The following is a 26,747-nucleotide window of genomic DNA, read 5'->3' on the forward strand; positions in this document are numbered from 1 at the left end:
AAAAAAAAAAAAAAAAAAAATGCCTCCTGAGTAAAGAAGTCAGAGATGCAGTTCCTTGTTGAGAAGCACAGGTTATATTCCATATTCTCATGTTAGCAAGGTCTCGCTATTAACAACTTTATTCCTCACAAGTTGAAACAGAATGAGATCTATTTACTTTGTTAGAGCAAGATGTTTTCTTCCATCTGCTGCATGACTGTCATGATAACAGTAGTTTTGTTATAACAAGATAATATGTTACCATTAGCCAAAAGATTATCACAATATATATTCCCCTATCCCAACTCTAGGTCAGCAAATTATAACCAAAGTGCAAAAATGTATTGCCTTAACAAAATTGTTACTATGTTAACTAGATGTGATGCCTAATGCATTGTACAATCTGAACTGTATGAAGACACCTTTGATTATTTAGTTTATATTCATGAAAGAGCTACTGTAAGTTTGGTTTTGCAAGTGGCAGAAGACATAGTTTTGGTCTTTAAAGTGTTTTTAATAGAAATGAGCTGTCCCTATGTAATTTCTATGTTTTTTCAACAGAATTTTCAGAGGACATTTTTATTTATTTATTTGTCCATTTAACAAATGACTATCAAGTGTCTTTTAGGCACTAAACATTTTTCTAACATTAGAGAATACATAATTTTAAAAAATACAATCAGGAGCTTGTTATTCTAATTGTCATTTCTATTATTCACTACTTTATTTAGGGCTCACTGTGTGCCACATGCCCTCTGGGGGCTTACAGTTATCATTTAGTACATATTTAGTATGTTCAATATGTGCCAGGCACTTTAAGTTCATGGTGAGGAATTGAAGCTTTAAAAAGTGGGTGGGTTTTAAGGTAAGCATGCAGAGCAAGTGGAAATTTTCCAGGTAAAGAGGCAGAAGGAACATCTGTCAAGATTGCGTGTTTGGCAGAAAAAACAGCAAGTGCAGAAGCTAAGAGATGTGAGTGAACTTCGCAGGGTTTGCGAGCAGTTCAATTTTGCTAGTGCAAAAAGCGTGATATGGGAGTGGTTGGGAATGAGGTGAATACCTAGCTAAGGCAAGCTCAGGGAAGACTTGTTAATGAGTGGCTCTCATCCCGAAGACCATGGGAGATTTCCTGGGTAGAGGGATTTTGGCTGCAAAGAATAGATGAGGTAAGGCAGAGTGGCAGGAACAACAGGAACCAGAGTTGTTTGGGTGGTTCAGTGATAGCATCGGATCCGCTTGTTGTCCCTCTTTCAGCTTGCCGTTGGCAGTGATTTGTTCATGTTTCCCTGCACAGTTGGCTAATTTGCGACAGCTTTAATCGTCATGTTCTCACAAGACAGTGTCTAAAGGCTGGATGGGCTGCTTTTCTTCATATGTTTCTTATAAATAGGGAGAGAACTGCAGTGGACTTCTGTAACATTTTATCGGTTGGATTATGCCACATGCTCATTCCTAAACCAGTGGTGAGAAAACAGATGTAATTACTGTGATTAGCTTATAATAATTATTTCCCTTTTTGGAGCTAGGGAGGGCTACTGTGATGATAACTATCCAAATAGAATTGTGTTTCTCCAGCAAGAAAAAAGAAGAAATGGCTATTGGGTAGGGGACCAGCAATGTTTACTGCAGGGATTCATTGGAGAATTTTGAGCAGGGAGTCGTAAGGTTAGATTTGAGTACTAGGGCATTCTGGTTATGGTCTAAAGCAGGGATTGGCAAGTGGCAAGCTTTTTTTTTTTGTAAAGGACCGGATACTAAACATTTCAGGCCATGTGGTCTGTGTCATATCTACTCAACACTGCCAGTGTAGTTTGAAAGCTCCCATAGATGAGATGCAAACGAATAGGCATGACTGTGCTCCAGTCAAACTTTGTTCACCAAACCATAGGGCAGGCTGGATTTTGCCTGTGGCCTGTAGTTTGCTGAGCCCTCTTAAAGGGGCTAGACGGAAAGTAACCATGTAAAGAGACTGGGAGACAAGGGAAGTTTTGCAGTAGTCAAAGCCATAATTTCCTTGGCACCAATCCCAAGACTAGCACCAATCTGTTATGAGGTTTTCACCCATCCATATGAAATAAATAAAGTTAGGATGCTCTGTCTATTCATTTTAAAATGTCAGTCTTTTTCTTGGGGTTATGCATTTTTGATTGGTTTTGCTTAAATTTTTTTTTACTTTAATAACAATAATAAACCCATCCGTTAAGAGATTATGGTTAGAAAATTTAAACGCAAAATAAATATAAACTAGCAAATATACATAAAAATGGAAACAAAACCTATTTATTTTATATTTATATTTCCAGTAGCAGTAAAAATATAAAGCATATGCAGAAAAGAGGTACAGTTAATATGATTTAGTGATTAATGAATACAAAACATTAGGGGGCAGAGAGAAATCTCAGATGATTCATAGGTTTCCAGGTCATGCACTAACATTTAAACTGGACATGAGGAAGGAGAAGGAAATTGTCAGGTGAAGAGAGAAGAGCAGCAAGTCGAGGGAAGACTACCTTTTCTCTCTACATTAACAGGTTGAGTTTCAGTAGGCAGTTGGCTAATAGGCATTTGTAGGCATGGGTTAAATTGTGAGGTTGAAGATGCAGAGTTGGAATAATATTGTTAAACAACTAGGAGATGTTATAGATCTGAATGGGCTTGTTCATGATGAGGAACATACAGAAAGAGAAGAAGGCCGGTGATGAAAACCTGGGAATATCCGTATTTCACAGAAGAAAGGAGGTAGTGAAGAAGACAGTAGTGGCTAGAGAAAACTGGGTGAGGACTCAGAGGAAGTGATTGTCAGGGTGTGAAATCCATATGCGGGCAAGAAAGAATTCTCAGACAGTGACTAGGATATACAAAAGTAAAGTTTATTTATTTTACTGAGAGAGAGAGAGAGAGGCCATGACAAACAGAGGGAGGAAAGAAACGTCAGGTGGTAAGGAAAATTGCTTGGTGTTTTTAAAGGGTAGAAATGGCTTTTTTTCCCTCTGCTTCAGGGGACTGATAACAAAAGCGGCTGTGAAGCTGCTGTGTTGGCTTTTTCTGATTCTCACGTAGCAGATTGATAGTAGAAATTAGTGTCTTCTTTCTTCTTGATAGCGGGAGGCACCTCATTCTGTCTCTTCTTGAGGTAGCAGGGGAAGTTTACGCTCCTACTGTCCACTCAGGAACTTTTCAAGGCTGAGAAAGAACTCAGAGATAACAAGTTAGGCCACATGTGTTTTAATTAAACAAAGGGTAGCTGTGTTGAGAGTTTATTTCTGTTACTCTCTGTTTGATAGTTTGTTTTCCTCTATTAGATAGGTTATTAGTAAGACCACCTTTCGGTGGTCTTGCAAAAATTCAAAAAAAGGTGATAATTTCAAGGACAGAGTATCCATTTTGACAAATAAGATTACTGAAAAGTAGGCTGGATTGAACGTTTTAAAGCTCTTTGGTGGTAGCCTATTCAAAACAACAATTGTAAAGTTATCAGTCTACTATTTTTGTGATTTATACTTCTGGAATCCAAATATGTAAGAATATATCTGCCAAGATCCTACCTAACTTTTTTCTAACTGCAGTAGCCACCTACATAGGGTCAGAGAAAATGGTCTAGACTGGTGAGAAACATGACAACATTTTTCCAGAACTGTCAAAACCTAATGATCATGTGAGGAAAAGTGTTGTCTTTCTTAACTGCTGCTTGTGGAAATGCTTACTTTGTACTCAAGTCCTTGATAAGCTCTTTTGGATGCGTTCCAAAACAAAAATCTGGCAGCACTGGATGCCATTGTCACACACACATGCCCTCCCTCTGTCATGGAATCATACCAGAACCATGTTTTGACAGAGCTTTGAGTTTTCATCAGAAGTCATTTACAGTTGAGTTTCAAGAAAGTGACATTATTAAATATTTTATTGCATAAAACTAATATAATACCGCAGAGAAAAATATAAGGTGATATGCTAACTATACTGATTCTCAGTATTTGGGAAACTCGGGTGACATTGGCTAGAAAGTCAGTACCTGATTCTTTTTGTTAGTGTAATTCTCTTTCCATTGGCCTTCCTCTCACATCTCTGATTTTACTTCTTCCTGTTGAATTTCAGCCCTAAAGAAAATATTGTTTGAACCCATTTGTAGTATATGTATGTTTGAAGAACGTGTATGATTTCCTTTTAAGAGAATTGGCTACCTATCCTGGACTATATCTGGTATTCTATTAGTTTGTAATGCTAAACTTCTTTATATCTGTATCACAGTGACAGTGCTGCTACTGATGATTGGCCAAGATTTTAAGTGTCTTCAGGATTGGCAAATACAAATTGTTTTATCTGACAATTTTCATGTGTAGTGCTTCTATGGTATTATATTTCTTCAGAAATGGGTAATCTGTGATTTAGCTGAAATATGTGATCAATTGGATTACCACACTGTTAACAATCTCTACATGAGATGACTCCTTTCTTAGCCCCAAATAAGTTGAAGGCCCTATTAATTTTTAATGAACAAGTCCACTATTTGGGGAACAGTAGATAACTCATCCTACATTTGGATGTGACATTTTTGGCTTTTTGATTTGTTTAATGAAGAACTTCCTTTACTAAGTGAATATATTTAGTTTTATAAGAAATTAAGAAAAAGATTAGAAACTAAAGGAACTCTGTGATCAGTAGCATAGTATCATACTATATCCAATGGCTATTTCTCTACAATTATCCTAGTTACCTGGATGATGCACAATTACTTTATTTATTATTATTATCATTATTATTTTTTAAGAGTTGGGGTCTCAGTCTGTCTCACAGACTGGATTGAAGTGGCTATTTACAGGCATGATCATAATACCCTGCAGCCTTGATCTCCTAGGCTCAAGTGATCCTCCTGCCTCAGCCTCCCTGGGTAGCTGGGACTAAGGCTCAGCTTGATGCACAACTATTATAAAAAGAAAATAAACCCTGTTGAGTTGCCAAGAATTGCCTATGATTTTTTTCATTTTCTTGCTAGAAACTTTCATCCTATTGAACATATTGTCAGTCATCAAGATTCGGTATTTTTTATTCTGGTTAAAATAGGATTTTTACTTATTGTATATTGTTTTATAACATCATTGTTTCATCTATCCCTTTTATTCTTTTGTTAAAATGGATATAGAAAGAGGAATTTATCTCCAAGGGAAATATCAAGAAAAACAGATTAGGGACATGTATTAATACTGTGAAATCACTTTGTCAATATGTGATTGTAATCACATATAACACATACACTTAAATAATAAAAACATCATATAATGCAGTTGCGTCAGGGGTTCCCAAGACCACCCCAAGATTTGGTGGTTCACCAGGAGGACTCACAGGACTCAGCAAATACTCTTACTCAGGGCTTTAATTTATTACAGTGACGGGATACACAGCAACATTGGCGAAGGAAAACAGTACGTATAGTGAAATGTGAATGAAACCAGGTACAGGAGTCCAAGAGTCCTCTCCTACCGAGTTACCTGGATGTGCTTTCCCAGCATCAAATTTTGACAACACATGTGCAGTGTTGTCTACCAGTATCAGACTGTCATTAGAGACTCAGTACCCAAGTTTTTTACGGAGGCTAGTCACATAGACATCCTCTCTCCTGCGTGTACCAAAGTGCAGATGCCCAGAAGGAAAGCAGCTGTTCCGAGTAAACCACATTGTTTGTACAAACAGTTCAGGCACAGTGAGCCACTCTTATCAGTTAGGGAATATTGAGAACTCTACAAATCCAAGTTCCCAAATGCCAGCCAAGGCCCAGCCTTGCAAGCAGGCCTTTCTAAGAAGGGTATTCTCTTCACTAGATGAAATCTTTTCTGTACAGCAATTATAGTCCCAACTTGAATTTTGGTGTTACCTTAAAGTTTTATTTTAATATCGAATAATATAATAACATGGGAGTGGTTTCAGTTGCATGATCCATATTAAGTTGCAATGGTGGGTTTTTTTGACTTTTGGTGAATATTTAACAGGTATTTATATATAAGATACTATGACAATGTTAGGTAATTATAATTTGTCCTTATTTGATAAACCTTTCAGTAAAATTGTTGGATAAAATAAGCACAATAATTTATGATTTGAATTAGAATCAACATTATATTTTATATTTATAGGGATGGTCCAGTTTAGATACATATTGTGTTAAATCCCCATTTCCTCTCTATAATTGTGAAATAAGATAAATATTCATTTTACCTATTACTCTCTTGCCTAAGTGTGCAATTAAAATTACTTGCTTTGTGTATTTTTATATACTTCAATTGAGAGATAGTGCCCATATTCTGCTACTTTGATCTTTAATTATCTCCAGTTTTCAAGGTGGCTGTGTCTGGTTATAATATATGGTAATAACAGGTTCAGTAACTATCTTTTTTACAAATTAATAACCTTAATTTCTAGTGTGATTTTTAGGTTCATGGTAAAATTGAGAGGAAGGTACAGAGCTATCCCACATACCTGATGTGTCCCACACATCCATAACCTTTCTTGTCATGATGTGGTATCTCCCACCAGAATGGTACTTTGTTTTTACATTGATGTACCTACAATGACACATCGTTATCATTCAAAGTCCATAGTTTACATTAGGGTTCACTCTTGATGTTGCACATTCGTGGGGTTGGACACATGTATAATGACATGTATCTACTATTGTAGTATCATACACAGAATAGTTTCACTGCTCTAAAAATCATCTGTATTCTGCCTTTTCATGCCTCCCTCCTCCCCACTCACCCCTGAAAAGCGCTGATTTTACTGCTAGATCTGTATGTTTGCTTTTTTCCAGGGTAGTCACACATAGATGGAATAATACAGTGAATACAGTAGATATCTTTTTGAATATTAAAAAACTAAAGATCCAAAGTAATACAATGCAGCCATTTAAGATACTCTTTTTCCTTGCCTTTGTTTTGATTTTTTATTTTGTTCATCAGTCTAGGATCTGATGACACATGTTTTACGTGCTGCAAAAACTTAATTTCTATAGACATTTGCTGTATAATGGGGAGGGTCGAGAAAAATGACATCATGCAACACTACGGAGCACTAACTGGACCAACATGCTGTGTGAGGTGGGTCCTCATAGAGTCTAGCAATGGAAGGGTTGTCCTTTATAAAATTGGAAAAGTCTTTATACTTATTTTGCAGTTGGAAATAAGACCAGACAGTGATTACTGTAGGTGAATAAATATGTTCCTCACTGATCCTGTTCCTTTAAGGGATGAGTTAGAAAACAGTCTATATTAGTATAACATGGCTCACCTACAACTGGATTTTCTGTCATAAGGAATTCCAAGAAAGTCACACTGTTTTAGTTTCTATAAAATGAAGAGACTTTTTTTCCTCCCACTAGGGAGAGGAAAAACTGTTGGCATATCTTTGGAGCTTGAATGAGTTGATAGTTTTATTGATATATTTTTTCATATCAGATAGTACTTCCTGACAAGTGGCCACACCACCCCAGTGTTTCTTTTTTTTTATTTCAGCATATTATGGGGGTACAAATGTTAAGGTTACATGTGCTGCTTTCTCCCCTTTCCCGCAGAGTCAGAGCTTCACACATGTCCATCCCCCAGACAGTGCACATAACACTCAGTATGTATGTATATACCCATTCCCTCCTCCCCTCCCACCTGCCTGATGCCCAATAAATGTTACTCCTATATGTCCACTTAGGTGTTGATCCGTTAATACCAATTTGCTGGTGAGTACATGTGGTGCTTGTTTTTCCATTCTTGGGATACTTCACTTAGTAGAATGGGTTCCAGCTCTATCCAGGAAAATACAAGAAGTGCTATATCACTGTTGCTTCTTATAGCTGAATAGTATACATATACCACATTTTATTAATACACTCATGTATTGATGGGTACTTGGGTTGTTTACACATCTATGCAAGCGTGAATTGTGCTGCTATAAACATTTGAGTGCAGAAGTCTTTTTTATAGAATGTCTTTTGTTCTTTTGGGTAGATGCCCAGTGATGGGGTTGCTGGATCAAATGATAGATCTACTTGTAGCTCTTTAACGTATTTCCATATTGCTTTCCACAGAGGTTGAACTAGTTTGCAGTCCCACCAGCAGTGTAGGAGTGTTCCTATCTCTCCGCATCCACGCCAACATTTATTGTTTTGGGACTTTTTGATAAAGGCCATTCTCGCTGGAGATAAGTGATATCTCATTGTGGCTTTGATTTGCATTTCTCTGATGATTAGGGATGTTGAGCATTTTTTCATATGTTTATTGGCACTTATTCTGTCTTCTTTTGAAAAGTTTCTGTTCATGTCCTTTGCCCATTTTTTGATAGGGTTGTTTGATTTTTTTTTTCTTGCTGATTTTCCTGAGTTCTAAATACATTCTAGTTCTCAGCCCCTTATCGAATGTGTAGCTTGTGAAAATATTCTCCCATTCTGTAGGCTGTCTGTTTGCTCCTGTGACAGTTTCTTTGGCTGTGCAGATGCTTTTTGATTTGATCAGGTCCCATTTATTTATTTTTGTTGTTGCTGTGATTGCCTCTGGTGTCTTCTTCATAAATTATTTGCCTGGGCCAATGTCTAGAAGAGTATTTCCAACATTTTCCTCCAGAATTCTAATAGGTTCACACTTTAGATTTAAGTCTGTTACCCAGTGTGAGTTGATTTTTGTGAGAGGTGAAAGGTGTGGATCCTGTCAGTCTTCTACATGTGGCTATCCAGTTTTCCCAGCACCATTTATTCCATAAGGATTCTTTTCCCCAGTGTATGTTTTTGTCTGCTTTGTCGATGATTAGATGGTTATATGAGGCTGGTTTTATATCTGGATTCTCAGTTCTGTTCCAGAGGTCTATGTCTCTGTTCTTGTGCCATTACCATACTGTTTTAGTTCCTATAAAACTTTGCAATATTGTTTGAAGCCTGGCAAATGCCTCCCATTTTATTCTTTTTGCCTAAGATTGTTTTTTCTATATGGAGTCTTCTCTGGGTCCATATGAAGCATAAAATTATTTTTTCTATATCTGTGAAAAATTATGTTGGTATTTTAAAAGGGATTACATTGAATCTGTAGATCACTTTGGATAGTATAGACATTTTAACAATGTTGATTCTGCTGACCCACGAACATGGTATGGTTTTCTACCTATTTATGTCCTCTGCTATCTCCTTCCTCAGTGTTTTGTAGTTATCCCTGTAGAGATCTTTTACCTCCTTAGTTAAATATATTCCTAGGTGCTTCATTTTCTTTGTTGCTATTGTGAAGAGTATTGAGTCTTTGATTTGGTTCTCAGTTTGACTGTTATTGGTGTATATGAATTCCTTTGATTTTTGTGTATTGATTTTATATCCTGTGACTTTACTTAACTCATTTATCAATTCCAGAGGTCTCTTGGTTGAATCCTTGGGGTTTTCTAGATATAATATATTATCAACAACAAAGAGTGAGAGTTTGATCTCTTCTGTCCCCATTTGGATGCCATTAATTTCCCTCTCTTGCCTAATTGCTCTGGCAAGGACTTCCAACAGTATGTTGAATAGAAGTGGAGATAGATGGTTGGCAAACTTGTCTGGTTCTAGTTCTAAGAGGGAATGCTTTCAATTTTTCCCCATTCAATATGATGTTGGCTGTGAGTTTGTCATACATGGCTTGTATCATTTTTAGGTAAGTCCTATCTGTGCATATTTTGTTAAGCATTCTTATCATAAAAGGGTGTTGAATTTGTCAAATTCTTTTTCTGCATCTATTGAGAGATCATATGGTCTTTGTTTTTATTTCTGTTTATGTGATGAATTACATTTATAGATTTGCACATGTTGAACCATCCCTGCATCTCAGGGATCAAGCCCACTTGCTCATCGTGGATTATTTTCTTGATAAGCACCTGGATTCAGTTAGCTAGGATTTTGTTGAGAAGTTTTGCATCTATGTTCATAAGCGAGATTGGTCTGTAGTTTTCTTTTTTAGTTGCATCCTTTCCTGGTTTTGGTGTCAGGGTTATGTTGGCTTCATAAAATGTGTTGGGATGGATTCCATCCTTCTCAATGTTGTGGAATAATTTCTTTAGAATAGGTACCAGTTCTTTGTAGGTGTGGTAAAATTTGGGTGTGAAACCATCTGATGTGGGACTTTTCTTTTTATTGCTGTTTCAATTTCAGTACTTCATATTTATCTGTTCAGGAATTCTATTTCTTCCTGGTTGAGCCTAGGGAGGCTGTGTGTTTCTAAGAATTTGTCCATTTCCTCCACATTTTCCAGTTTGTGTGCATACAGGTTTTTGTAGTATTTATAAATTATATCTTGTATCTTCATGGCATCTGTTGTAATTTCTCCTTTATTGTTCTTAATAGAGAGCTTATTAGAAATTTTTCTTTTCTGCTTTTCATTAGTCTAGCCAATGGTGTATCAATTTCATTTATTTATTCAAAGAACCAACTTTTTGTTTTATTAATCTTCCGTATAGTTTCCCTGTTGTCAATTTCATTTAGTTCTGATTTTATCTTAATGATTTCACTTCTTCTGCTGGGTTTGGGGTTGGTCTGGTCTTCTTTTTCCAGCCCTTTGAGTCGATTCATTAGGTTGTCTATTTGTGATCTTTTGGACTTTTGAACATAGGCATTTACAGAAATAAACTTTCCTCTCAGGACTGCTTTAGTTGTGCCCCACAGATTTTGATAAGTAGTGTCTCCCTTGTCATTTAGTTGAAAGAATCTTTTGATTTCCATCTTGATTTCCTCATTTATGAAGTAATCATTCAGAAGAAGGTTGTTTAGTTTCCATGATGTTGTGTAGAAATGAAAGTTTCTGTTGGGGTTGATTTCTACTTTTATTCCAGTGTGATCTGAACAGATACATGGTATAATTTCTATTTTTTTATATTTTTTGAGACATGGTTTGTGACTTAGGATATGGTCAAGCTTAGAGAATGTCCCATGAGCTGATGAGAAGAATGTATATTCAGTGGTTTGTGGTTAGAATGTCCTGTAAATGTCAGTGAGGCCCATTTGTTCTAGAGTTCTGTTTAAGTTCATTATTTCTTTGTTAATTTTCTGTTTGGAGGATCTGTCCTGTGCTGTCAGTGGGCTGTTGAAGTCTCCGGCTATTATGGTGTCTTTGTTTATCAATTTGTTTATATCAAGTAGAGTTTGCTTTATGAATCTGGGTGCACCAAGGTTGGGTGCATACATATTTCGAATTGTTATGTCTTCTTATTGAACTGTACCCTTCACCATTATATAGTGACCTTCTCTGTCTTTTATTACTTTTATTGATTTAAAAACTAAGTTATCTGATATCAAAACTGTCACGTTAGCCTTCTTTTGGCTTCTGTTTGCTTGAAATATTGTTTTCCACCCTTTTACCTTTAGTCTAAATGCACTCTTGCAGGCTAGATGTGTTTCCTGAAGATAGCAAATACTTTGCATGTATTTTTTTATCCATTTGGCCAGCCTATGTTTCTTGAGTGGGGAGTTCAAGCCATTCACACTTATTAAGAGAACTGATAGGTGGGGAAGATTTATGTTCATTCTGTTGGATTGAACTTTGTTGCTTGTTTTCTCTCTTGAGCCATTTTGCTATCTGGCTTTTGATCTTTAGCTTCTGGGTGGTTTTACATTCATGAGTGTTTATTGTGCTGATCTATGTGTAACACTGTTTTGAGTACTTCTTTAAGGGCTGGTCTTGTTTTGGTGAATTCCCTCAGTCTTTGCTTACCTGAGAATATCTTTATTTCTCCTGTTATACAAAACTTACTTTTTCAGGGTACAAAATTCTAGGCTTGGCATTATTCTGTTTCAGAAGAGTGAGAATGGGAACCCAGCTTCTCCTTGCTTGTAAGGTTTCAGTTGAAAAGTCTGGTATTATTCAGATTGGCTTGCCTTTGTATGTTACTTGCTTCTTTCATCTTACAGCTCATAAAAGGGCCTATTTAGTTGATATTTTTCTCAGTCTAATGACTGCATGTCATGTGTTGTCTTCCTGTTTGCATTGAATCTCCCAGGGGTTCTTTGAGTTTCTTGTACTTGGATATCTAGATTTTTAGCAAGGCCCATGAAGTTTTCCTCTATTATATCTTCAAATAGCTTGTCCAACCCTTGAGTGTTTTCTTCTTCCCCTTCTGGTAACCCTATATTACCCTCACATTAGGTTTCTTCAAATAATCCCACATCTCTTGTAGGCTTTGCTCTTTTCTCTTGTTTCTCTGCTCTATCTCTGTGACTGACTTATTTAATTGGAAGTTGTTATCTTCAATCTCTGAAATTCTTTTTTCTGTTTGATCTACTCTGTTATTGAGGCTTTCCACTTTGTTTGTAGTTCCCTGAATTGATTCTTCATTTCCAGGGATTTGGTTTGATTTTTTTTTTTAATATTTCAATTTCTTTAGTGAATTTTTCTTCCAGGTCCTGGATTTTTTGTGTGGTTTCTTTGTGTTGGTTATCCATTTTTTCTTGCATGTCATTGAGTTTTCTTACAATACATGTTTGAAATTCTTCTTCTGTCATTTTAGTGTTCTGACTTTCATTGATGTCCATTTCTAGAGAGCTGGTATTCCTCTTTGGGGGTATGCTATCCATTTGATTCTTCATATTTCCAGAGTTCTTTTGCTGATTCCTTCCCATCTGGATCAGTTGTTGCTTCTTACCTTTAGATTTTCATTTGTATAATGACATACTTGTTTAGTCTCTGAGCCACTAGGTGGTGTTTGTGGGTAAGATTTGACCACACTCTGTATGATAAGTCAGTAGATGCAGTAAAAGTATGTACAGAATTACCTCCCTGTCAGTTGGTGGCACTTGCTGGGAGGAGCAGGCTACAGTGTTGTTTTGGGGTCCTTTAACCAGGTCTTGTTCCTCTGGAGAGGCACTCTTGTGCCTCGTGTGGTGGGTGGGGCCTTGGGACCTCCAGGTGTGTCCTTATTCTCCACCTCAGTGGGGGCTGGTCTGGGAGTGAGTCTGGGCAGAGCTGGGTTGAGTGAACCACCCTTCAAGCACCACAAATGCTGTTAGCAGGGGTCAAAGGTCTGTTCTCTGCTTCTGGGCAAAGCTGTCAGCTAGTGGCTCAAATGGCCCCACTCACCCAGAAAGTCTGTGTGTGGGGGTTGGGCTGTCTGAGACCTGCAGTCTGAAGCAGGCCTCACTCCTTTCCACCATCCCCAACTCCGCAGCTTCTTTGGGGCCTCTTCCAGCAGGCCAGACCTCACGCCACCGGGTCTCCCCTGGCTGTGATGTGGGCTGGGAAGTTCCCTGCCCAGGATCACAGCCTGGGCTGGGCACATGCCCCCCCCCCCGCCTTGGGAGGAGGGTTGGCCTCAAGCACGCTGATCTTTCCCTGAATGCACACACACCTTAGTAGGCTCCATCATGAATATCCCTTCTGTGTTTCTGGGCAATGCGAGACCTGGGTGCACAGGATCTGGTCTGCAGGCCTGAGCCCTGGGCACCGCAGTTCAATCCCTGACCTGCCAGGGAGAGGAGTGCCGGTCTTAAGTTACCCACAGGGTGCCGAAACTGGATCGATGTCTCTCCACCTCAGGATCTGCCTGTTCTCCTGGAGTTACCAGGCCAGCAGCACCTGGGAGGGCTAGTGGGAAGGGATCTCATAGTCTGAGTACCCCTCAGTCTGCTGTAGGTCCCCAAAAGCAAAGGTCCTTTTCCTTATACATGCCTCCAGGTGATGGCTAAATTGTCTCAGCAGCTGGAGATAGGGAAGGGGGAGGGGAGAGTGAAGCAATATGGTGGCTGCCAATCAGCTCGGGACTGTGGGCTGGGAGGTGCCCTGACGGAGCTGGGAGCCTGGTGCCCTGTCCACAAGAGTCTCCCCGCTCACTGGCGACAGCTGTCTCTGGGCTGTTGTTAGCAAGTCTCTCTAACTGCCCAGGAGCCCATCCGCAGTCCGAGATGCAAGCAAGGAGAAAGTTAGCTCCACCTACCCTTGTCTCTGGTCTCCAAGCCTCTCGGGGGGCCTTTCTCATTCCAGTTCTCCTCCACAACTTCTTCCCGTGGAGTCTCCTGTAGTCTCAGGTACCTTTCCTTCCAACCCTTGTCTGATGAATGTTTGTCTGCTTCTTTATTTTTTTCACTTTTTTCTAAAATCTGTCTTTTTTGCAGAGACACTCTGGCTGGCAGTTTTTCTCATCCGCCATCTTGTTGAGTTCACAGGGAAGAGCTCTTAACCCTTTGCACTTGGATGTCGAGTGTGACTCAACACAGTTAGCAAAAATTATAGAGATTAAAATTACTCTTTGAATGTATCAATAATTTGAAATATAAAAAAATCCAACTAAATAAGTTTGTATGAAAAGAAACTCCAGTTTTTTATTCTACTGCCGTGCTTTGTAAAATCTGGGGTATTTAAAAAATTAAATTCCGAGTAGAATAAAGGAATTGAGAAAAAAGCAAGCAAGTGCAAAGGGTTAAGGGAGTGGTGATTCCAGTGGTTCCAGGAGAACCACTGTGAATTTGAACATCTTTTGCAGCACACATAGGACAGAGAAAATTGCTAGAACTAAAGACACTTACCAACATCTTCGCCAGAAGAGGATTAGCATGAGTAAATACATTGATCTCTCTTGATGTTTTCTCTGCAGGCAGCCAGAAAGTCTTTGCAAGGATCCTTGTCTCTGTTCTGCTTCCTGTGTCTTGCCATGCCAACACAGTACATGCCCATATGCCTAGCTTCCTGTCATAGTGTGTTTTATCCTAAACTGAACGGTTTCAGATGAAGAGCTAGAGAAGCTGTTCTGTGTCACAGCAAACTACAGTGGTCCCTCCTTGTCTGTGGGGGATACAGTCCAAGACCCCAGTGAATGCCTGAACTGCCTATAGTGCTGAACCCTGTCTATACAATTTTTTCATATACATACGTATCTATGAAAAGTCTAATTTATAAATTAGGCAAAGTATGAGATTAACAACAATAACTAATAATAAAATAGAAAAATTACAACAATATACTGTAATAAAACTTATGTGAAAATGGCCTCTGACATTATCTTCCTGTACTGTACTCAATCTTCTTGTGATGATGTGAGGTGATACAGTGTCTGCAAAATGAGAGGATGGGAGGCGAATGTCCTGGGCATTGTGATGTAGTGTTAGGATGCTGTTGACCTTCTGACTGGACGTCAGAAGAGCATCTGCTTCAGGTTATCTTGGATCACGGAATCATGGTAACTTTGGTGGTTGGATGTCAGGAGCAGACCGAGCCGATGACTGTGGGTGGATAGCCTGTCCGGGGTGGATACACAGCACAAAGGGATGATTCATGTCCTAAGTGCAGTGGAGCAGTATGGCTCAAGATTTCATCATGCTCTTCAGACCAGCACACAATTTAAAACTCACAAATTGTTTATTTTGGGAATTTTCCAATTAATATTTTGGACCATGGTTGACCATGAGTAAATGAAACCACAGAAATAAAAACCGTGTATGTGATATTGTGAAACATATGTTTGCTTTTCAACCCTGTTTCCTGGCATACAACTTCTAAAATACTTAGAATCTCCAAAGTGATGCCTGTCTGTGTGCCGATGATTGACTGGTGCTGGCAGCCCCACGTAGCTTCAGGTTGGGAGCTGGTCACCAGAAAGACCAAGGCAGGATTACAGGGTTGGGACCTCAGCCCTACCCCCCAACCTCCTGGAGGAGGCCGGGGCTGAAGGAGAAACTGGTCACCTGTGGTTAGTGATTTAATCAAGCATGCCTATGTGAGTAAGGAAGCTTTCATAAACCCCCAAGAGGACTGGGTCTGTAGAGCCTGCAGATGTCTGAACACATGGAGGTTCCTGGAGGATGGTGGAGCCTGGGAGGGCATGGAAGATCCACAGCTTGCCCCCATACCTCCTACTGTGCATCTCTTCTTCTGTATCCTTTGTAATATACTTTGGAATAGGCTGGTAAATGTAAGTAAATGTTTCCCCAAGTTCTCTGAGCTGCTTTAGCAAATTAATTGAACCAAAAGAGAGGTCCATGGGAACCCCAACTGGAAGCCAGTCAGCCAGAAGCTCTGGAGGCCCAGACTTGCCACTGCTGTGGGCGGGGAGCCTTGGAGACTGAGCTCTCAACCTGTGGGGTCTGACGCTATCTCCAGGCAGAAGGTGTCAGCATTGAATTAGAGGCAATCCGCATGGTGTCTGCTGCGGAATTGATTGCTTGCTTATTGGTGGGTGAAAACACATTTGGACATGGAAGTCTTCTGTGTTGACAACTGTTGCTGTGGTGTGAAAGCAGAAGACAAACATGTTGAGTGTGTTCTTTCCCACACATATAGCATGTGGAGGGACTACTGTATACTCTGTTCTGACAGATCCCAGTCCATTAGTCCAGAAATCATGCTCTTGAAGTTTTCCACTGTCTACTTACGATACTGATTCTGCTAATGATGCCATTTTTGTCAGTATGTGGGGTTCAGTGAGGATGATTATTATTATTATTGTATACAGTAGTCCATTTGTGGGCATCAAATTTTGATATATCTTATTCTTCCTTGTGTTTGATAAATACAAAGGAGAGGAGTTCTTAATGGATTAATTGACTGACAATAGTATAATTAATTTTCTATTAATAGTATAGTCTTCATGTATGATCTTAAAGAAATGCACTGTACAAAGTATCAGAGTATTGTTTTTTGAAAATAAGGTCTAAAGCGTACATGAAACTGTGCATGCATTTTTTTTAAGAAAGTGGAGTCTTGCTGTGTTGCCCAGGTTGGTCTTGAACTCCTGAGCTTCTGAAGCACTCTTCCTGCCTCAGCCTCCCAGCAGCTGGGGTTATAGGGATATGCCACTATGTCTTCTTCTGTTTTTTTTTTTTTTTTCTAGTGTTGATTTAAAATGTATTTTATTTTTCCTTTAATAGAGCATGATGATAGGCATTTTAAAAACTCTTTCACGTAAGAGTTTACTGATTTTTAAAAATTATATGTTAACTAATGGAATACAGAAAAGGAAACTAATATTTGTTGAGTGTTCTACTCTGGAATAGACACCATATTATGTACATCATCTCATATAGTCATCACAACAGCTTTGTAAGGTATCTGAGCTATTATAACCTACTCCTTACTAAATAGTGATTAGGCAATATAAATATAATATTATGCAATATAAATAGTAAATAAGCAACTGTGATTCAGAGAGGTTGATTAATTGGCACATGATCCCATAGTTAACAAGTAGCTGACCCATGATTTGACCATCAGTCTGCATGGCTCCCAAATCCCTTCTCTTGCCCCTCAGCATAGATTGATAGAACCCTGTGCAGCACTGGGATGAAGGTAGAGGTCCAAATCAGGTCACTTCGGAAAGTCAAAATTCAGTTATATGTTAGCTCTCATTGAAAGTTTTCCTTAGAAGCCTGACTAGTCCAAGAATTTGTGCTAATATATTTGACAATGTCAGTAGTCACCAGTACCCTGCATTGTACCATCAAATGTTTTAGGCCAGATCTCACTTAGCTTTGGCCAGAGCACCATAGGTTTTACCTAAACGAGACCAGGCATAGACTAGAGGGGAATTATTTTACTCTAAGTGAAGGATATTTATGTATAGATCATTTTATGTTAATTATATTTAGCATCAATTTAGAGGCTATTTCTAATTTATTTCTCTACTTACTAACTTCCCAGTTTGAGTTTCCTTTTAGGCTAGTACTCCTATCTAATTCTGTGAAGTTGTTGTTGTTTTTCCTACAGTCTTTTTTCTTCTTCTATTATTTATCTAAAATCTTGTCTTGATTTTTTTTAACTTTCTTCTGTGCTTTTTGTTTCTGTGTTCCTATTTTTCTATTATTTTTTCCATTTCTATCAGGTAAGTATTTCCCATTTTTCTATGGATAGAGTCAAAAGTACATACAATTTCAGGATTTTAAAGCATCTTAGAGACTAATGAAAATACCCTCGAGGACTTCAACTTGTGTTTAACATCCTCATCAAGTGGTTGTTCAGATGGAAAACCTGAAACTCAAAGAGATTAAAAGTGGTGTATTTGGATATAGTACATGACAGAAATGATATTTGAACTCAGGTTCCTTAATTCAAAGCCCAGTTCTCTTCCTTCTTGCATCCTGTGAGTGTTTTAATAATAGAAATGGGTAGTGGGTCTAGTGAACCTAATGGAATAGGACAAGAATGGAATTTTCTGGTGAACCCAATGGCAGCAGATAAGAATTTAACAAGCAGGCAAAGGCCAAGTTTGAAGATAAACAACACTAGGTTGGATAGGAATAAGGGTTTTAGAAAAGAGATCAGAATATTGAGGTTTATGACAAGTTTGACAAAGATAAATGATAGGAATGAAGGACACAGGATATTGAGAGTTATCTAGAAAGTGATATTAAAATAGGGGCTCAAGGGAGTCCTGAACAGGCTGCTGCTTTGTTTGTTTAATTGGAAGAACTGACAAACATGAAGGCTTCTATTGAAAGATGTTTAAAGAATTTTAGCCACTGGGAAGAGTCTCTACAGGAGATAGGAATGCAGTATCATCTACTTCTATCCCAATGTACAGAGGGTAGCTTAGAGCCCCTCAAGTACTAGGGGGCTGGAGGTTGCTGAACTACACAGATCTGGGGCCCAGGGCAGGTGTCCTCTCCCCACTGCCTTTTTTCCCAATTCACTGATGCCCTTCCCCTGTACATGGAGTGTAGGGCTTGGGTAGGATTGGCTGGCAAATCAGTCATGGAGCTTCAGCTGGGTAGTTGCTTTCAGCAATCTGTGCTTTCATAGGCTGATGATTGAAAGGTTGGAGACTGTCATCAAGGTCTGCAAAAGGGGGATCTGAAAGTGGGAGCCCACAGAAAGGAAGATATTAGATATACTTAGGGCAATGGAGATGCAACTACCAGGACTCTGTTTTCCAGCAGTCTCTCCTTGGTTGTGTCAGTGCCTAGGAAGACTTTTAGGGGCTTCTTAGTTTATGTGGACCTGAATAGTAGCACCTATGTAGGGAAAATAATTGGATTTTATAATTTTTAATGTTTTAATCTTTCTAGGAAGAGTATTCCCAGTAACAACACATACATTTGTGCTTTGACTTTTGTACCTTTAACTTTGAAACATTTCAGGAACTTCCTGTACTGTTTTAGGGTAAAGGGAGGCAATGGAACCTTCTTAAGTGGTTTCTGTGCTGAAGAAACAGGACCACCATATTTGACTGACAGAGATTTGTCTTTGAACTGGAGATGGACAATGGAGGAGGGACGGTGTATCTTTTTACTTTTTATGAGGTTATTAATTGTTTCCAGTTCAAGTAATAAATGTTATGTCAGCTATAAATTATATTTTCAGTTCAGTCTTCAGGATAGACAATTAATTGGTGTAGACAAATTATTCTCTAGCTCTGCCAATATATTCACTGTCACTATTTGTTGTGGAACCTAGAGTGAGTCTTCCTTGAATTTTTCCTAGGTCAAGAGAGATGGAGGCAGAAATAAGTAACTAAAATACTTTTTTTTCAAAACAGAAGCCATACTTTTATTCTATCAAGAAACATTTAATATGCAGATAGCTGACCTTTCATTGATTTTGTTTTTGTTGTTTGGAGGGAGCACCTGGATATGAACCAGCACTTTTGTTTTTTTAAAGAAATGAACTCACTCATTTTTGTTGTATATATTTACTCTAAATTATTTTCAGCAAACTGGGAACTGATATTCCATGTATTAAATCACAGCACATGTTAAATGATGAAGATGTCATTGGTCCTGATCCTGAGGTAATGTGGTCTCCTGTGAAATTAATTTTCTCGTTCTGAATCTAGTTTTATGTAGTATTTACTTGTAAAATTTATCAGTGGTCAAGTGTAGGGGCTGACATATATTTTCCTAGTTTAAGAATTAAAGTTAGTGAGTAATGTACGTGTTCTGCCCAGAGTGCTTGAAAGTAATGTGTTCCAGACAGGCTCCCTGTGATAAACAAAGGTGTTGCCTAGAGGCATAACAAAGGACCTGAGCTGCAAGTAGCAAGAGCGGCCCCGCCCCACAGCAATGGGGATCTGGAGGCCACACGATTAACACATTGTTCCTGTGATTGCTGTGTACACCCAATAAGATGGCTGGTTAGTCAATGATGGGTAAGACCCCTCAAGGGAGGGGCGACCTAAGCCATGCACAGCCTCCAGGGGTCAGCCAAAGATCTTAGGGGATCACCCTAAGAAAAGCTGGGAATGAGAAATGCCCCCTGTGACTTGCCTTGCCCATCCTTGCTAATCTCAGTCCATGATCTATGCCTAGCACCTAGAGCAACCACCTTGAAATTCTGAGTCAGGGAATATCTGCTTTCCTAAAGCTATGCATTCTGGAATTTATGGCTATCGCTGCCATGCCTGGGTGATTACGTACAAGGAAATAACTTTAATCTGTTAGAGTATAAAAATAAAACAGACCCGGTGTATTGTTATTCTAGTCAACCATTTGTACGTGTGTCCGCGTTTTTCCTTATGCTCTGCGTTTGTGTTTTGTGTTCTGTGTCCATCCTCCATCATGTAAACGGGCCACGACAGTCAAGGATTGATAAGTACTTTGAGGGAGTAGGGGCTGAAAAAAAATGGGCTGGAAAATACTTAGTGACAGGAAAATTATACTAGCAAAAGCTTTCCTACAATAGAGAAAATACGAAATTTAGTCAAGGTTTTTTTAGAAAAGTATTTCTAGTTCTAGAAATAAAAGTATTTCTATTCCTTTTAAATCCTAATAACATGACTTTTATAATACTTATATCTGAATGAATCTGATGGATGCCATTGCTTATTACAGTAATCATGGAATCTTTCTGGTACCTTTTAGTTCAAAAAATGTATAGCACATAGCACAGAATTTCTTTTTTCCTCTTGGACACTTATTATTTTGGAATCATATAGTTTTTAGGAGAACCTTTTCTCCATTTTCTCCATTTCTATTCTTGGTTCTGTAATTAGACAAAGAAGAGCATATCTGGATTTTTAAAAATAATTTTCTTTAATTTTTTTTTTCAAAATCTGAGGATAGAAAGGAAGATTGTAAAGAAATTTACTCAGTCTTTGGAGTATCGTTTGGCACAAGAAAAGAAGAGAAATGATAAATTAGAAAAAGAGATAACTCAGTAAGGTTTTACTATTTCAGATCATTTCAACCATTCATGTGTTGATTTCACTAAAATTTTACTTTCCTTTATTAAAACTTAAATATGAATTCATTTTATATCTGTATTTCCATAATTAAATTATTTTATTTTAAAATTTATTTCAGAAACTCACAACACAATCTGAAACTTTTTGAAAATATCAAAATATTATACTTATTATTTAATGATTTTGTAAACCATACTAACAATGCCTTTGGCATATAATGTCAACTGTAGTCTTCATCATCTCCTTTGAATTTTTATTTCTGAAGGTATTTTTGCTGTCTTTGGCAACCTTCCCTTCTTTTAGTAGTGTCCTTCCCTTCCGAATTCTAACCCTTTGATACCTAAAACCTATCTGTGTCGTTCTTTAACAACATCAAAATCATTTTGATTTGTATTTTCTTTCTGCCTCTTTCTTTTTTCCATTGTAAAATATATCATGGAAATTTACTCATTTTCCATGGGTATCTTTCATGTATACCTGAGGGATACATGTTATTATGTTTGTTTAAAAAGTGTGTGTGTGTGTGTGTGTGTGTGTGTGTGTGTGTGTGTGTTTCTCATATATACAAAAATATATGTATGAGCTAAGAGGAGCAAAATGAGCAATTGTGTTTGTTCCACCCAGATCAGAAAATGGAATTTCCTAATATCTTTGAAGTCACCACCATGGCTGCTTTTTTCCTTATTTGCTACACACTGAAGTTTGAGTCTATTCAATATTTTTTCTCTCATTGCCTTTCTCTACATGGTTTCTGCATCCCTTTCCTTTTTTTTTAACGTTGTGCTAGCAAAGGTCTCTAGATCTCTTCTTAAAACAGTCTTTAAGTCTTTACACACTCTCTCTGCTCATTTCCTCTCTTCTAAAAGGCTGTGTTCCCTTTTTCCCTTAACTCAAACTTCAAAGATGTTTTATTTCCTATTTTTCTACTTCGAATGATCTCCTTGATGTTTTTTGTGTGTCCTTTCTCTTCTTAGCGACTATGGTCAACAGCTATCAAAATGTGTATTTTGTGTCTTTTCCAAACATTTGTATATAAGTAAGTCAGCTTTTCTTCTTCTCCTGGAACATTGATCTCTGGACTATAGCTAATATTTACTAATTGGTTCATGTTTTATAGTAACACACTATACTAAAATGGATATTAAGTATTTATTTGTAAAAACTTTGTGTGGTTACAATATTAAGTCTTTTTTTGCCACATAAGTCATGAAATTTTTCTACATAGTATTTACCTCAGATTATATTATCATTTTATTAGAATGTTTTCAAACACTGTTAGGTTGAAACAAATGAGAGAAGATCATAATTTATAGATGTGTTTCTTTTCTATGCTAGAACATGATATCTGTTTAAACAGCTATTAAATATTTACTCTTAAAAAACTTGACTTTCTCCTTCTATACATTCCTGTAGACTGAAGGCCCTCTTAAAAATGACAGAAAAAATAAATGGACATGGAAATGGAAATGTCTTTCATGAAGATGTAAAAATAAGTCAATTTGAGAAGGATATTGAGATCAAAAAGCTAAAATTCAAGGTAATTTTTAATCAATTTTGGGACTCAAAAAATCACTCTCTCCATGGTTTGACCAGTGAAATAAAGATTTTTCTTTTAATTTTATGGACTTGATACTAATAAGAAGTATAGCTTTTGAATATATTATGTTTCTATAAGAAAGGGCATACTGTTGATTCTCTTTTGTCTTGAACTCTGGCCAGTGATCTAAACCCAAGAGAACACCATCACATGATCCCAAATCACTAGTACCAAATCAGTTTTTTTCTTTAGTACAGTTTTATTGAGTTGTAACTAACAGACCATGCAATTCACTCATTTATTTTTTATTTATTTATTATTTCAGAATATTACAGGAGTACAAACATTTTAGTTACATGAATTGCTTTTGTACAGTTTGAGTTAAAGTTAAAAGTGTGCCCATCACCCAGATAGCATGCATTGTACTCCTTAGGTGTGAATTTACCCATCCCCTTCTCCTCCCTCCCACCAGCTTGGTTTGTATTGAGTTTTACTTCCATATGTGCCCATGACTGTTGAACAATTAGTTCCAGTTTAATAGGGGATACATGTGGTGTTTGTTTTCCCATTCTTGGGATACTTCATTTAGAAGAATGGTCTCCAATTCCATCCAGGTTGTTACAAAGGTATTAGTCCACCATTTTTTATGGCTGAGTAGTACTCTGTGCTATACATATACCACATTTTATTAATCCACTTGTGTTTTGAGGGGCACTTGGGTGGATTCACAATCTTTGTGATTGTGAGCAATTCATTCATATAAAGTTTACAATTCAGTAGCTTTTAGTATATTCACCAAGTTACGTGATCTTCACCACAATCAATTTTAAAACATTTTCATTACTCCAAAAAGAAACCCCACATCCTTTAGCTGTTGCCAGCAGTGTCCTTTTCTTTGCTCAGCCCTGGGGGACCCCGCCAAGCTACTTGGTTTCTGTAGATTTGCCTATTCTGGACATTTCATATTAATCTGATCACAACGTGTGTTTTTTTTGTCACTGGCTGCCTTCACTTAAGGTAATGTTTTCAAGGTTCATCTGTGTTGTAGCATATATTGGTACTTAATTTATTTTTATTCCTGAGTAATATTTCATTGTGTAGATAAACCAAACATTTTATTTATCCATTCATCAGCTGATAGGCCTTTGGGTTGTTTCCACTTTTTGGCTATTATCGATAATGCTGCTGTGAACCTTCACGTACACTTTTTGTGTTTGCATATGTTTTCCTTTCTTTTGGATGTATACTTGTGAGTGGAATTGCTGGGTCATATGGTCACTCTACATTTAATCTTTTGAGGAGCTGCCAGTCTCTTTTCCAAAGTGGCTGCACCATTTTCCATTCCTATCAGCATTGTTAGAGGACTCTAATTTCTCCACATCTTTGCCAACCCTTATTTTCCATCTTTTTGATTGACAAAGGATTCCACTCTAGTGATGTGAAGTGGTACTTGTGATGTGGATTTGCATTTCACTAATGACTGATGACTTTAAGCATCTTTGCATGAGCTTATTAGCCATTTATATATCTTTTTGGAGAAATGTCTATTCATACCCTTTGCCTATTTTTTGAATGGGTTGTCATTTTATTTCTGATTGCAAAGGTTCTTTGTGTACGGGAGGTATAAGTCCCTTATAAGATATATGTTTTTCAAATATTTTCTCCCACTCAGTGACTTGCCTTTGAACTTCCCTGACAGTGTCTTTTTCAAGCACAGCAGTTTTAAATTTTGATGAAGTCCAGTTAATGTATTTTTTCTTTGGTGTTATAGCTAAGAAACTACTGCCAAATGCAGTCACAAAGATTTATGCTTATGATTTATGCTTATGTTTTCTTCTAAGAACCATTTGCTGAAAAGACTATTCTTTTCCTATTTAATCATTTTGATACACTTATTGAAAATCAATTGACCATAAATATGCAGGTTTATTTTTGGATTTGCAATTTTAATACATTGATCTGTGTCTATCCTTATCCCAGTACCAAGTCAAATTTTATGAGAATTCTTTCCCACTTATGTTGCCTATTACCAGTTGTTTTATGTAATAATACAAAGCCAATGTAGTCAAATGTCTGTGCACTCATTTTTTCCTTCTTGAAAAGGAGGCTGTGCGCAGCTTACTTCTTGCTGACTGCATGACATGCTGGGAAGTCAGGCTTACAAAGATAGAATCATTCCATTTTTTCCTCCATTCAAACCCTTAGTCTCTACCCAGAGCTTCCCCCCTCAGTCCCATTCTTATCGAATCTTGATCACAGGATCTGATGACACAGCCTATTATCTACTACATTATGTTTTATTAACTCATTATAATTCATAGTATCAAACACACATTTTTACCATCCCCATCCAGGAAGGAAAAGATTAAGTCTGGGCTGTTAACTTTTCTCATTGGGAATCAAGGTAATCCATTATCTTTCGGTTCACAGTGAGATCTTCTGGTTTTTTTGTTTTTCTTTTTTTGGAGTCAGGATCTCACCTCACTCTGCTGTCTGGACTACAGTGCAGTGACATCATTGCCACAGTTCACTGCAACCTCACCTGGGCTCAAGCTATCCTCCTGCCCCAGTCTCCCGAGTAGCTGGGACTACAAGTGTATGTCACATTGCCCAGCTGATTTTTCTATTTTTTGTAGAAACGGAGTCCTGATATGTTGCTCATTCTGGTCTCCAACTCCTGGCCTGAAGTGATTCTACTGCCTTGACCTCCCAAAGTGCTAGGATTACAGGCATGAGCCACCACGCCCTGCCCAGATCCTCTTTTGACCTGGTGCTTTGTTCATATGTGTGACACTGGGACTGATCCTTTCTTGCACAGATTCTGCATTCTTAGAAACCACAGTTTCCTGTATTTACCTCCTTTTACTTAAACAAATAGAGACCCCCAGCTATCCTTGATAGCTCAGTTCATGATTCATGAAATAAATAGTTCAGTCCTTGCCAAGAAACATTTTCATGAGAGTAGCACTTAAAAATCAGGTAGTAGTCAGGCAATTTATTGAGACAAATAATAGACAAATTAGTAATTTCAATTCAAATTTTCAGAGCCAATTTGTATGATGTGGATTAGGATTGTGGTACAACATAAAGATGAGATGGTCTTCTCTATCAGACAAGCTTGAAGTGACATAAAGGGAAATTATGTCTCATTTCTTAACATTTGAAGCATGCTTCCTTCTTTTTAGTACTCAGAAGATTTAAAATTTTCCATAATGTTCTCTTTATTTACTTATCAAAGAAAGGAAAATGAAGATTGAGTTGTAAGTACTGGATTGTTTACCAGCTGTTTTCACAGCTGCTTATGTTTTTTAGAACTTCAGTCAATTGAAATCAGGTAAAATGTTTGCTTTTGGTTATTAGACCAAATATTTCTAGCAGTTTTTCAACTATTGTATTTCAAATCCCATGTCTCCTGGATTCCCAGTCTTCCTTATTCTCTAACTAGAGGGAAAATTCAGAAGAGGCATAGTTGCCTACTTATAAGAATTATGGAAGGGAATGGAATGTAATGGAAGGAAATTCTAGAAAAACTTCCTCCTCAATAGTTCTATTATCTCTCTTCTAGTTGTCTGCTGCTTCTCATTTGCTTTATTTGTCATTAATACGTTATTCTCAACATTTATTAGATCCTTTTGTAAAGAATACCAATTTCTCTCTACTTTGTAAGTTATTATGTTTCTTATTGTGTCTTTTTAAATTCATTTTTTCTGTTTATTTTTCCCTAAAAAATTACTCAAAATTTAGTAGCTTAAAATTAACGACTTTTATTATGTTCATGCGTCTGTGGTTTGTGGAAAGCTTGGCCAGGAAAGCTTGTCTCTGCTCCCCTCAGCTTCCCTGGGGACAGCGCAAAGGCTGGGGGCTGTTCACGCTTGTTCACTAGCATGTCTGGCCATTGGCTGGAGCTTTGGTTGGGGCAGGCAACCCAAACACCTACACCGGAACTGCTAGGCTCTCACTTTGGCCTGAGCTTCCTCACAAGAAGGGGGCCAGGTTCCAAAGGCAAGCAGTCTGAGATAGACTTTTCTAACCTGATGTTGGAAGTTGCATGCTCTCACTTTTAACACATTGGGTTCATTGGTCCCAAGTCACTAAGTTTGGCCCATATTCCATTTTTTATGAGATGAATCATTTTTTCCTTTTA

General features: G+C 37.8%; 1 long non-coding RNA gene across 3 annotated transcripts in view; it reads right to left on the minus strand.

Annotated features, from left to right (window-relative positions):
* LOC105856665 (uncharacterized) overlaps positions 1–26,747 on the minus strand; it is a 72,848-nt gene continuing 46,101 nt past the window's right edge. Inside the window, exons 2-3 of one of the 3 annotated variants that reach the window (XR_012922057.1) lie at positions 6,451–26,747; positions 1–4,076 (exon numbers count right to left, since the gene is read on the minus strand). The exon at positions 6,451–26,747 is cut by the window's right edge and continues 7,214 nt beyond it. This is a non-coding gene — a long non-coding RNA (uncharacterized LOC105856665). The other 2 variants (XR_012922058.1, XR_001147249.3) reach the window with 2 other exon arrangements.

This window comes from Microcebus murinus, chromosome 12 (assembly GCF_040939455.1).
Source record: "Microcebus murinus isolate Inina chromosome 12, M.murinus_Inina_mat1.0, whole genome shotgun sequence".
Taxonomy (NCBI): domain Eukaryota; kingdom Metazoa; phylum Chordata; class Mammalia; order Primates; family Cheirogaleidae; genus Microcebus; species Microcebus murinus.